General features: G+C 44.6%; 1 protein-coding gene across 1 annotated transcript in view; it reads right to left on the reverse strand.

Moving 5' to 3' along the window:
- cacna1ea (calcium channel, voltage-dependent, R type, alpha 1E subunit a) overlaps positions 1 to 6,000 on the reverse strand; it is a gene marked incomplete at both ends in the record, with an annotated part of 139,103 nt that overhangs the window by 102,737 nt on the left and 30,366 nt on the right. The gene's annotated exons all lie outside the window — the stretch shown is intronic.

Below are 6,000 nucleotides of genomic sequence, written 5' to 3' on the forward strand. Positions count from 1 at the left end.
GCCTCTCCACCTGTGTCCAACCCCGCACATTCCGCTTTTATTTGCAGATTGGGTTAACAAACGGTGTGCCGTCAGGAACAAAACGTAGGCAGTCATGCTAATGTATTTAGGCTAATAATTTAATCAAACTAAATTTAAACGATTAGATAGCCTGCCCGGCCTCCAACCCCAAGGAGTGGAGATTAACATAGGTAGGCCTACTAAGTAGTAGACCATTATGTTGAACATTATGGTTGCCTGTAAGTGTAAATCATATGGAAAGTTCATTATAACAGTCCTACAACGACTTGTAATGTGTCTATGATAGCCTAGCCATACTCAAATGAGCTTACAGCAGGGTCACATCCTATGGTCAGACCTCGGGCAAAGTACCTGGCGCGGAGTAAACACCTGTTGAGAAATGTCCACTGCCAGCAAGGCACGCTGGAGCACAGCGGCAGGCTTATCTTTGCCTAAATTACAGGGTTCAAAACCTAGGCTATTGCAAGGCAAGATACTGGGGAGTGTGTTGCTGCAAGCTTAACAAACAAACAAACAAAAAAGATAAAAAACAAACCAGGACCGATGCAAATAACCTAGTGTAGCCTATAAAGTTATGTGTTGATTAATTTTCCAACTCTTGCAAATGAGAAACACAGGAATAGATGTGCTTTCTGAAGCACTGAAGCAGAGAAACTCGTGTGGACTGCTCAAAACAGGCCTAGTTCCACTTAGATGCTTGAATAAATGCCCTATAAAGAGCATCATGATGCTGTGTACATGGATGAACATACTCGTCCAAAGTGAACCTGCTGTGAAATTCACCAACTCCATCAGCATCTTCTCTTCTCTCTTAGTTAAAATTGGCGGCGGGCGACGTTGTGTGTCACGAATGTGATGTAATCAGTGATGTCACTCAAGTAATTGTTGTGATGTCATCAGTAATGGCACTCAAGCAACTGTGATGTCAGTGTCTTAGTTAAAAAGGCTCTGTGGTCGTGTTTGTGGTAGTGTCAGTCATGATTTGTGACAGAAGTGATGTCATCAGTGATGTCACTTGAGCAATTGTGATGTCACTCGAGCAACTGTGATGTTATCAGTGATGTCTCTTGAGCAACTGTGATTTGCCAACTGTGATGTCACTCAGGCAGTTGTGAAGTCACAGTGATGTCACTCGAGCAACTGTGATGTAGTATGAGCCGATGGCGCAGAGTTGCATGATGGTGCCTAGGTGGGTGGGCGCCTGGGTGGTGTCTGTCTGTCTGTCTGTCTGTCTGTCTGTCAGTCACAATTTTGGGAGCCCGCAGAGCGGGCGATTACATAACTGCAGCCATGGTGCATCATCTCCAGAGTCTCCACCCTAGGAATCGAGCGCGCGTAGCACACAAGATTCCTGGTTTCTTCAAAAGAGAGTAAACTAATAGAAACAGAAGATATGACTGATCCACAGGAGTTAGGCTATCTAACTGAGACTGATGGGCATTTAGTGGCGGTGTAGTGATGGTGTTATGACGAAGGCAGTGATCAACGGCATGTGGCCTCAAACTCATTAATGCTTCAACAGAACATAATGGCCGGTAAAAATAGAACACATTACTGACAGACAGAAATCTGACATTTTCCCTTTACACACAGTGAGAATTGAGGCTGCAAATCGTCCTCAGCCAGCCAATAAAAGGCATAATTGGTTAAAAAAAAATCGCATGGCACTTTCTTTTCTATCTCAGCTCAGTGGGATAGAAATCTCACCCCTGCCACTTCCAATAGCGGGTGATACCATGACATCGTTTTGTGCCAGGATGAGAGTCCTCAGTAGCTGAAGCCTCCTTGGCTGAGAGTGAGGGGTGAATCGTGCTAATTAGTTATTAGCAACAGGGATTATTAATTAAGTTGTTATTTTTGTTTTGTTAAGTTAAAGCCTTTTTTGTGGTAGATGACACTAGATTTTTCTAATTGATCAATTAGTTAGGCCTATTTGGGGCTGAAACCCTCGGCTCGCCCACTGCGCAGCCAAGCCCGCAGCTCAGCAATGCCTGTGACATCACTGATGATGTCACATTGCCTATGGCATCATCAGTGATCATCAGTCAAGAGTGATTTTGGTCAATAATGATGTCACTGATGACATCCCTGATGATGTCATAGACATTGTGACATCATCAGTGGGACAAAAATTGAAACAGAGTCCAGTTACTCCCTTTTATAGATAGATAGATAGATAGATAGATAGAAAAGGTAGTGTTTGAGAATTGGTAGGCTATCAATGGTTTACCACTGTTGAAAAACCTTCTAGCCGTGGGAGAGCTTCCACAGCAAGTGAATCTATAGCCAGGGAACGCAGGGTTACCAAGGTTACCCGGCCTGCGCACATGACAGGAAGTTGTCAGTTCCTGCCCTAATAGGCCAAAGTGCCAAGAAGGGACTGAGGTGTGAACAAAGATTTCAATTCAAAAATAGAATGTGTGAATGGAGCTACCAGACACCTGGTTATTATCATCCCCTTCTCTTAATCATCCTCTAACAGCCAACTTCTCTCCCTTACAAAAAGTCACATGTGGAATCCCACATGCTTTTTGTGGGTTTTGCTGTGTTTGGTTTAGAGTTGCATTTTTGCACCTGACTTCAACTGGGTTTGGTGCAGAAGAGTGCAGATCTTGACACCTTTGTAAGGCAGAACCACTGGGCAGCCCAGTGGTTCTGCGGTTCTGCTATGCTAAAAATATTCTAATCTGAAACATTTTGACAACTTGCAGAGTTTCACAGTATATACTAACTCAACAAGGACAATAGCGCCTCACATACACTCCAAAAGGACAGTGCAAGACACATGATGGAGAGGAGATGACTATTCATATCACTCTATGTAAGAAATTAGATATCAGCATAATGGGGACACCTACATTGCAGTGATTTAATTAATCCTGATTGATACTGCCCCCCTCCCGCCCCCCCGCAAATGGCTGATTTTAATTTGAGTTCCTATGCAGAGAGTTTGAAACCGAGCAACACATTCTTACTCCCAACTACGAACAAACGTTCGCTCAGGGACCCTTGTCGTTACTTTTTCACGCCCGGGGTACCCCTTTCACGAACAGGGTAGTGGGGTTGGGGTTAGGCAATGGTCCCCCTGCTGGTTGGTAGGATAGGCACTGGTCCACCTGGTGGTTGTTACGGTTAGGCACTTGGATGGGGTTAGCCTTTCCAACGCCATGGTCTGCTTGGTGGTTAAAAGCCCCGTCACCATGCCCGCCCCCTTGCCGGCATTTTTGGCTTCTAACGACGGGGGGGGGGGCTGCCTTTCTCTTCGGAAAATAATGAGTAGCATTCCTGACTTTTGGCGAGAATGGGTATCGTGTGGGTGCGTGTGTGTGTGTGTGGGGGGGGCATACATCTACTAAATGGTATAGCCTACTGCAGGAGGTGTGTTCTGCAAACCATATGGATGACGGCTGGTGCAGCGAGTGTGTGAGAAGAATAGATCCACTGTGTAAATAATGTGGTTGTATAGAGAGAGAGAGAGAGAGAGAGAGGGAGAGAGAGAGAGAGAGAGAGAGAGAGAGAGAGAGCTGTCAAATAAGATATGAAAAGGGCAAGCACATAATAAGGCATGGGTGGGCTTCGTTATGATATTCCCAAGTCTACCAGAGTGGACAGGAGCAAACAAGCCATTGTGTAAGTCTGTTTATACTGCGTGTGTGTGTGTGTGTGTGTGTGTGTGTGTGTGTGTGTGTTTACTCCCTCTTGTTACAGTGAGAATCTGTGTGTCTATGATGTCAACACATTTTCATCAGTGTGCCAAATGTACCTGTTGAGTCAAGTCAAGTCAAGTGTATTTATATAGCCCTAATTCACAAGCATGTCTCAGAGGGCTTCACGGAAAATATGTCTAGCTAATTCTAGCTGACACACAACAGTAGCAAATTACAGAATAAAGATAACATTTTGAACAATTGATAGAGAAATATAGAAAATATAGAAATGAAGGATAGAGCAGAGGAGAGAGCAGGAGAAGGGAGGAGAGCAGGGGGAATGTGAGAGAGTGATGGGGTGGGGAGGGAATGGGAAATGTTGGAGGGTATAGGAGGTGGGGAAGGAGCAAGAGGAGAGAGCAGGAGAGGGGAAGGGGGGGAGTGGGGGGGGGGGGTGGGGGTGTGGGGGAGAAGAGAGCAGGGGAGGGAGGAGGTGGGGAGAGAATGGGAAATCTGGGAGAGGAGAGAGCGTATGGAAGAGTAGGAGAGTATAGACCATTGTTGACAGTAATTGTGCAGGTATAACAGAACACATCATGAAGACACACAGCCGTACCACAACACATCAACATCCTTTAAGAGCTCGTACAGGTTCATTACGCTTTTACAGTGTCTCATTTGTTCAACTTTCTTTTATTCCTGTTAGAAGGACAAAATTGTTTGTGAACAAATCTGATTTCAGTCATGAAATCATGAGATCTCGAGATCACGATCACGTGACAAATCCATCTTGCCACGCTCCGATCTATTGGTTTGAAACCTGCCCGTTGAAACGGCTTCCTGAGCAACTCGTTCCCAGATGGCAGCGTCAGATGTTCTAATGTAGTGTCCTAACTGTTGGGTGAAGAGAAGCTGCTGGCGACTGCACATGTATCAGAGGACGCATGTGCTAGTCTACAACTCTCCCCAGATCGGCAGAGGGGGTGGAGCAATGACCAGGAAAGCAGGGCGAATTGGCCAAATTGGGGAGAAAATTGGAGAAAAATCTAATAAATAAATAGATAAAAAAAAAAAGTTGTTTTTGTTGACTCTGCCATGCTATAACCTAACAAAAGCATCATAGTTTCCACTTGGCATCCTCACAGTAGTTTCCATAGCGACAAGACACCCATTAAAGGCTTCTAGACACTGACTGGGATATGAGCAACAAAGTGGCCTTACCCAATTTCTCTGCAGCAGCTCTGCTGCGCCGAGCGTTCAACATTGATGTGTCCCATTCCTACAGCAGCATCAAGCCTCCCAGCAATCACCATCGCCGTCATGGTGTCAGACAGGTCATCCTGCCTGCACCTGCCTATTCAAAAAACCCATACTAATCCCATAGTTTATTAATAATATCATTGGGATTATGCTGTATAAACCCCTGAATATCTATACTTTTTTGATAGTGGACCACAATAACTAACCCCCCCCCCCCCACACACACACACACACACACACAGACACACACACACACACACACACACACACACACACACACACACACACACACACACACAGACACAGACACACACACACACACACACACACACACACACACACACACACACACACACACACACACACACACACAGAAAACATTTGGAAACACGACTAGAAACAATGTCAAGCGGACAGCTGACAGATCTCTGTGTTATCTTTGTGGCTGGTAATGACAAATCTGTGCACATAACCTCAAAACATAATGCAACAAATTACAAAGTTTTTAACACTCATTAAGCGGTCATAATTTGGATTCATTCCAACGTTCACATTAACTCATTACCATATCATCATTTGCGATAAACAGCATGAAAGGAGAAGGCTAACACAGGGGGAGTCTGTTCCACAGGCAGGAAACCTCAGGGAACTACTGTAATAGGCCATGTTTTGGGAAGATTATGCCCGTTATGTTACTGGGTAAGTGATGAGACCATAGACGCCAGAATGTCCCGAGGAGATGAGTCACTCCGGTGCTCCATTCTAACAACTATCTGAAAAGTGACAAAATGAGAACTTGTCACAGCTCTAAAGTTAGCAGGTGGTGAGTAATCTTAAATGATATCCGGCTAAATCTGGCAGTTTTGCGTAGCAGACCGGTCAAATGTACACAAAATATGATAGAAAGAGTATAAGCCACAAGAATGCAAACCTCCAACAATTAATTCTTCAACTTGTTATAATGGTCCAGATCACACAAATCCCAGATCCAAGATCTGATCAATTGTTTCTTGGCCTAATGCACATCTTCTCACTAAATTTCATGGAAGTCTGTTGACAAGTTTTTTGTTCT

This window comes from Poromitra crassiceps, assembly GCF_964638095.1.
Source record: "Poromitra crassiceps genome assembly, chromosome: 12".
Lineage (NCBI taxonomy): Eukaryota > Metazoa > Chordata > Actinopteri > Beryciformes > Melamphaidae > Poromitra > Poromitra crassiceps.